Here is an 8153-nt window from a genome sequence, read left to right as displayed (position 1 = left end):
ATATATGCTAGTGTTCTGTCCTCTACAGCATTCACTTATAGCTATGTCTTCGTGTTGAATCTTTTGAACTAAGTGAATGTGGTCGGACCCTAACCTCTCTATGCTTTCTATCTCAAACTCTATCTCCCCAAGTCATATGCATTCTATTGAAACTGTCGAATGTCTTCTCTGCGTCCTTGTCAGCAGAAGATACAGAGAAAACCATTAAGTCCGTTTTCAATGCTCATTCCTCCACATGAAATCCGGAGAAGTAGGAACGACCACCCGACAATCCAGGCGTGCATGGGACGTGGAACAAACCCCAAAATTCCGCATAATGGCCACGTGTTCCTCAGATGCGAATCGCCAGGGGCACCTGTGTAATAGCACAGTGCCGCCCCTGTGCCTATAAATACACACTCACAGCGGTCATTATCTCTTCTTCCACCCTCGCATGAACCCTAGCGCCACCGCTAGCCCTCGATGATGCCGGCGACGAAGCGCTTCGCTGCCGCAACCTCTCCGACGCCGTCTTCACGCTGACCGCGGACATCGTCCTCTCCGCCGTCGCCGTAGGTGTCCTCCGTCGCCAAGTTAGGGCACGGAAGATCGAACTGCTCGGCCTCATCTTACACTCCGTCTAGCAGTTCTTAGTGTGGTAAATAAAACTTCCTCTTTTTACAGCACCATTGATCCTATGGATTTGTCACTTTCTACCACAAGCAGTTTCTGTTCACACAAGCTAGATCTCTCTCATACTGCATCTCATAACATGCCTAGTATATTCACTTGTGCTTCACAAAGTAGTTAGATTCCTCACTTGTACTGATCTATGGATTCGTACAAATCTGGAACCAACTTCTTATCTATGAGTGAATGTCTTCACACGATGAGGTCAATGTCTTCTAAACTGATTTATCTTCAAAATCTTCTGAGAATGCATATGACCTCTTCCCCTTCCCTCGCACCTTAATGCTGTCACAGGTACATGTCCGTGGGAGAATCCTTTGGTCCTCATATTCTGCATTCATTTGTAGAATTCTTACAGCATCACATAAATTCTCCCGAAGCCAGTTCTTGTTGGTCCAGCAAACGAAAACCTTTGAAGCCTTTGAACGTCTTGAAGCCTTTCAAGTTAAAGTTTATGGCTTCAGAGAAAGCAGCAAGGAAGGGTGGCAGAAAGCGTCGTGGTGAGACCTCCAGAGATCTGCCAAATGAACTCTCAGAAATGTACAAGACAGATCCTGAAGAGGATTACAGTCAGCGCAAGACCCGAATCCAATGGATTCAAAGATATTGGGCAGAACAATGGTTCAAATACAGATTTGTGACCCAGGAGTATGCTGAGAAAAACGCCATCAAGAGACCGTGGGGAGACATCCTATTCAAGAATCTTCTACCCAGGTCCAGAGATGAAGCCATTGCTCAAGGCTTCTATCCATGCATGGTCCGTGGACCACAGCCTGCTGATGCACACTCGTCGTCACTGCTATGGTGTCGTGACGACAATCTGTTCAAGTGCAACATCCAGTTTGCTTAGAACTCAGCGAAGCAGAACAAGAAGACTTTTGGGTTAGACTTCAACCCTGGTCCCTCATCTCCAAGGGCAGATGGCACACAACATGCAGAACCCAATGTCATCGGTCCTTTCGCCAACCTTGAAGGCCTCATCACCTACATCTTGGTTCAAGGGACTGCAGTGAATGAGCCTATAGCTGACATTGAGTCTGATGACGCACCTGCAGTGCCGAAGCCAAAGCAGTTGAAGAAGCCAAAAGCTTCAAAGTCGGCCCCTTCACCAAAAATCTCAAGGGCGAAGCCATTGGCAATTGCACCTCCTGAAGGCAGTGTGCAGTTTGAAGACTTATCACGCGTCTCCAAGCCCCAGAAGGCCAAGATGCCTCTGTCTCACACTGGCAAAGAGCTAACAACTACTGCCATTCTGCGCAACGACGACATTGATCTGTCAAGTGATGAAGATCTTGCAGATGACGCTCTTGAGCAACTCATAAGAGCAAAGAAGAAGCAGAAATCTTCAATGATCTGCCTCTCTTTGATGTCACCATCATCCACAACTTCATTGACGAGTGGTTTGACACGCCAAACATCAGCTTTGAAGATCTGCAGCTACCCATTGGCCTTAGTGTCGCCTTCCAAGGCGCCATTGCTTCAGAACTTGCTATTGCCCAGCGCATTGTTGAACTGAAGCAGAAGATTGACTATGAAAAGGCTTAGTTCAAGAAGCATATGGCCAAGCTCAGCGTGCAAGAAGTGAAGAACTTCAAGACAATGATGCACGAGCTCAAGGAAGCCTTTGTGAAGAAGCATGCAGAAGCTCAGGGTTCACGTGAGCGCATGAAGACTCTGGCTGACAGATGTGTGCAAGCCTATAATGAGGCTGAGAAGCGCAAGGCACTTGGGCGTCCTGGCATCGACCCCAGGATGGCCGCAAAGAAGAAGAAGAAGCCTGCTACGGCTGAACCTGATGCACCAAGGCAAGAAGCAGTTCCGATTGTATTCCCAACTAGACTGACTGGCTCGAAGCCAAAAAGCCGGTCAACAGCTTCAGAGCTCAAGAAGACAAGGACTGCTGAGGCTGAAGCCAGGAAGAGGAAACACTATGAAGCCTCTCCTACTGCCCCCTCCAAGAAGAAGAGGAAGACCAAGAAAGCTCGGGCTGCTTCCACAAAGCCCTTGATAGTTGAACCCATTTCTATGGTCTATCCTGAAGCTGAACGACAACTGACAATTCATGAGCCTGCTTCCATAGAGGCTCATGAAGCTGAAGACATTCCAGCAGCTGATCCCATCACTGCTGAAGACATTGGTCAACATGACAATGTAGAAGATGGTGCAGTCCTTCCTCAGCATGAAAACAGCAAACTCATCAGCATTGGTCGTCCACTGACGCCAATTGCACAGGATGCTTCATGGGCGGATCGCCCACAAGAGGAAGAAGACTATGAGGCCCAGCCCACTCCAACTCCACAGGCGTCGTCTGCGTTCCGCAGGCTTCACAAAGGTCCAAGGCCTCAAGTCTCTGCTGAAGACATTCCGGCTGCATCAGCCACAGAAGAAGGAGTCCCACAAGATCCCACTCCCCTGTCCCACCAAGAAGCAGTTCTCCAGGAGAATGCGCTTGTGACCGACCCTCCAGCTAGTCAAGTGGAGGATGAAAATCGTGAGGCTGCCACAACCACCAATGAAGCTAATGTGGAGCCCTCCCCAGCAAAAGCTTCAGAAGACAGCGAAGCCACTGATCCCGCCACTTCTGTTCCTGAGTCTGCTGTCGGTCCCCAATTCAACTATCATGTTGAGCACAGGCCTCAGGTCCAGAAGCCAATCCCAAGACTGCCAAGGTTTCCAGGTCCTGCATCAGCACCTGGCTCCTTCAACATCAATGGCTTCAGGGCAGACAACAGTTCTTCAATAGCTCCAGGAACCCCTACTCAAGGGAAAGGATATCATCTGATCGGTTCTGGAGCTATCCTCAGCGAAGCTATTACTCTTGCATTCTGTACAACCAAGGTCGCATCTTCCCACACAAGCGCCTTGACGTTGAAGCTATAGCGGGTCTGCCCTGTCTGGAAGAAGCTTTAGATTGCTTCAAGGAAGTTGGACTGCTGCCGTTCATTACTGACGAAGAGCATTGGAATGAAGAGCCGCTGCTTCAATTCTATGCCACACTTCACATCAGAGGGTACAGCAGAGATCCGAAGACTTGGGTCCTGGAGTGGATGACTGGCAACGTTCATCACGAAGCCAATGCATTTGACATCATTGAGCTCACTGGCTTGCCCACTCCTGGCGATCTCTTCGAGCAAGGCTGTCAGCTGCATGCTGAAGCTATTGAGAGCATCTTTCAGCGGCCAGAACCTGATATGAGTCAAATGCTCAGCATGATGAAGCCATTGCCCCAAGATGCTGCTTATCCCATAGAGTTCTTCATTGAAGACCTTGAGTACCTGCCCAGAACCATCTAGCACATCATCAGGCGAACTCTCTGGCCTATCAAAGGGCACTCTCCAAATGCCAAGCTTCAGGGTGCAATGAAGACTTTGGTCTTCTATATACTTCATGGCAAATGCTTCAATGCACAGGACTTCTTCATACACCAACTTGCTGCATCAGGCATTGATCTGTTTGGTTTGAAGTTCTATGCCCCTTGGGCCATGCGGCTGATCAAGCTACACTCCGCTATCTCGTATCAGCCCTCAGCCCGCAACCATCGGATCTTCTTGCCTGACGTGGACATGTCTACTGAAGCCATATATTCTAAGCCTGCCAAGCAACCTCTAAGTCTTCAGAATGCAGAACATCAGAGTTTTACTCAGAACGTTGAAGGCGTTGAAGCAGTTTCTCGGGTGTATCCTTTGGCTGGCACTACACGTGCACCACACCCTGCTTCCACTGAAGCCACTGACAGTGCCACTGCTCCAAGACCCAAGAAGCGCACTCGTGTTCTCAACGACCGAGAGCTTCTTGTGGCTCTACATCAGAAACAGGATAGGCATCATGACTGGCTGAAGCATCAGATGAAAAGCCTCTTGGTGGATGTTAATCGCACTCAAAATCTTTCCACCAAGAATGCTTTCGTTGCCCATGAAACCTATCGCCGCACATGGAAAGGGCTCACAATGATGTGTTCTGAAGCTGATCTTCAAGAGGATGGATTCACTGAGAGATTCAAGTTTGACTCCACACCTCCTCGAAGGGCTGTGCTGCTAGGAACTCCATCCCTTGAAGACTTTGAGTTCTCTTCCTCTGCTGCCACAGTGACTGCCAGAATTATTGAGGAAGAAGACGATGCTACTTCACCGCCACCTCCTTCGGCACCTCCAAGCTCTTCTGCACCGCCAAACAACACCAACAACCTTGCTACTTCACCTACTCCTCATGGGAACGAGTAGAGGCTCTATGTCTTCAAACCTTTTTGGTCATTACTGACAAAAGGGGGAGAAGCATATGAGATTGATAGTCTTCAAGCGGGTCCATATGGACGGGTGCCTTATATTTTGCTTCGTGCTTACAACTCTCGTTTTTGCTACATTTGGTTCTTATGAGTTGTAACACTTAAACTAGATGGTCGTCTGCTACTTATTTGCCACCTTGTTTTGCGAAGATAAATTCTGCATGTGCGACGATAAATTCCGCACTTAGCTCATTCTGCAGACGTCCATTTTCCATTATGCATGTCATTATCTTCATATACTTTCACATGCATAGTGGATTGTCATCATAAGTTGAAGTGGATCTCCACAAGTACAACCTGCCATGTGCATTTGCATTCCAAAAGCAACTTATATGCACATCTTCAGGGGGAGCCCTTGCAACTTATGAAGACAATTCCTTATCCTTTACAATTTCACAGATTATATTCCCGGTTGAAAACTTCAACTAGTTTGTCATCAATCACCAAAAAGGGGGAGATTGTAAGTGCATCTAGTGCCACCCCTAGTTGGTTTTGGAGTATTGATGACAAACCTAGTTGAGGGACTAATGTGTTTGTGAGAATTGCAGGATAACACAGGTAGAAGTCCCTCATTGATTCGGTTTTACTACCAGAGATGACCCCTAAAAATGTATGAAGACATTGAAGTCAAAGGTGGTATATGAAGATATTCACATTGAATACTATGACAAGAGAAGACACTATATGAAGCCTATGGAGCTCGAAGACTTAGATCTTTCGTAGTTCTTTTTCTTTTGTGTTGAGTCATAGGAACCACCGTACTGTTAATGGGGTCCAAGAGAACCAGTAAGAATGACTGAAGTGATGCCTAAACCAGAAACCTATGTCTTCGAGTGAAGACTATGAGAGCGAATCTTGTCCAGAGTCGGACAAGTCAGCTTTGCTTGTAGCCCAAGTAAAGTTGTCGTGTGAGTTTGAAATCTGACCGTTGGAACACATGTCAGTTCCTTAGTGACCCAGGGTCATTTCAGACAAATCAGGTCGGGTTGCCAAGTCGCTATAAATAGCCCACCCCCTACAACCATAAATGGTTGGCTGCTCAGATTGAAAGTACGGCTTTTGTCGTTTGGGAGCAACCCTCCTCGAAGCCTTTGAGAGAGAATTCCTTGCGAGGATAAAGCCCTAACCACCAGAGCCAGAGAGAATTGGGAATCACTTAAGTATTCTTGTCTGTGTGATCTAAAGACTTATTACACTTGAGGGATGTGCATCCTCCAGCCGGTTAGGCGTCGCGTTCTGAGCATCCAAGAGACATTGTGGATTGCCGGTGAACAAAGTCTGTGAAGGTTTGGGAGTCTACCTTGAAGACTTACCAGAGTGATTGGGCGAGGTCTATGTGACCTTAGCTCAAGGAGAATACGGTGAGGACTGGGTGTCCTGAGCTGCGTGTTCAGGACTGGGTGTCCGGGACTGTGTGTCCTAAGGTTTAAATACCTAGCCGCTCCAACCAGACGTACAGTTGTCACAGCAACTGGAACTGGTCCAACAAATCATTGTCTTCAACGAGTCACTAGTTTCATCTTCACTTCACTTTACTTACTGTTACTCCTTGTGAAGTCATTGTATGTTTGCACTATCATTTGTCTTCACTGAGTGACTGCGTGTTCTGTTTGGCTTCACAATATCTTCCTACCTGATCCTTACTACCTAGCTGCTATTAGTCTTTGTGCTTTCACTTCATTGAATACTTGACTATGGTTTGCCTAGTGTAGTCTACCTTCCGCTGCATGGTAATAGGTTTAATTTTATCGTTTGTCTTCAAAACTTCTATGTTCTGAAGACTTCCATAAAAATCGCCTATTCACCCCCCCTCTAGTCGATATAACGCACTTTCAGCCCCCGGCAAGGGTCTCCTGCCGGGGGAAACAGCTTCATCCCTTTGCTCTTTGTGGCCTTGGCCTTTGCGTTGCTCTAGCCATCTTAGGCTTCGGTCTTACCTTGCCTTACCTCCCTTGCTCTGCTTGGTGTGGTCGCGGGTGCGGCTCTGACTGCCCGTGCACAGGTAAAGGGGTGCAAAAATGTGCCCCTAGTTTTGTACACCGACAGCATTCAAGGCATAAAGCCTTGCCTCGGCATTATGAACCAGGTGAGCATTGTAGCTTATTATTTCATCAGAAGGGTGTAGCAGATGGACGGTCTTAGTGGCGCAAACGATTGAAGCAGTATGCACTTTTAACCAATTCATTCCCAGAATGAGATCAATGCTACAGGATTTCAGTACGATGGGAGAGACAAGGAATTCCAGTCCTTCGATTTCAACGGGGACATCGTTGCAAATCATGGAGGTACGACATTGGCCCGCAGGGGTGTGTACCTATAGCGAAGCGTTCATGTCTTCGCTTTTAATGCCATGCATGAATGCAAAATCTTCTGACATGAATGAATGTGATGCACCTGTATCAAATAAAACGGATGCTGGTACTAAATTTACGAGGAGTGTACCCATCACAGTAGCAGGCTAGTCTTGAGCTTCATTGAGATCAACGTGGTTGGCATGAACACAACCATAAGACTTGGCATTATTGTTGCAGGGCTGGTTGCTTCCACGGCCAGTTGTTGGAAGGGCTAGTTGATTCTGGTTCTGGTTGCATTCTCTAGCACAGTGTCCTGGTTGACCACACCTGAAGCACACACCATTATTGGGAGCGGGAGAAGGAGTTCGGGATGGTGGTGCTGGAAGCCTTGGCTGCGTAGATGGAGCAGGAGGCAGACGAGGTGCAGCATAGGTCTGCCTTGGGGCAGGTGCAGTTGGCTGGTACATGCTGTTGGGAATCCATATCCTACGCTTCTGTGAGGGCGGGCCCGAAGATGAGCCCGTGTCACGGTTGCGCCTGTGAGAGCTCTCGTGTTCCTGCAGACCAGTTTCGACATTGATGGCCTTGTTCACCAAGGTGGCGAAATCAACAAAGTCATGCAGTAGAAGTGCGAGCTTGATGTCAGCTTGTAGTCCATCACGGAACTTCTCCTATCTACGGGCATCAGTTGCAATGTCCTCTTCAGCATAGCGGGACAAGTCCAGAAACTCCCGTTGATAAGCTTCAACAGTTTTGTTGCCCTGGGTGAGGTTGCGGAACTCACGCTTCTTCCGGTCCATGACTCCCTGAGGAATGAAGCAAGCACGAAAAGCAGCTTGGAAGTCTGGCCAGGTGATGATTGTTCCAGCTGGCAGAGTACGCCTGTGGCTGTCCCACCATTGAGCTGC

Source organism: Triticum dicoccoides, chromosome 7A (genome assembly GCF_002162155.2).
Source record: "Triticum dicoccoides isolate Atlit2015 ecotype Zavitan chromosome 7A, WEW_v2.0, whole genome shotgun sequence".
NCBI lineage: Eukaryota > Viridiplantae > Streptophyta > Magnoliopsida > Poales > Poaceae > Triticum > Triticum dicoccoides.
The sequence above is the reverse complement of the archived record's forward strand: the minus strand, read 5'-3'. Positions refer to the sequence as shown.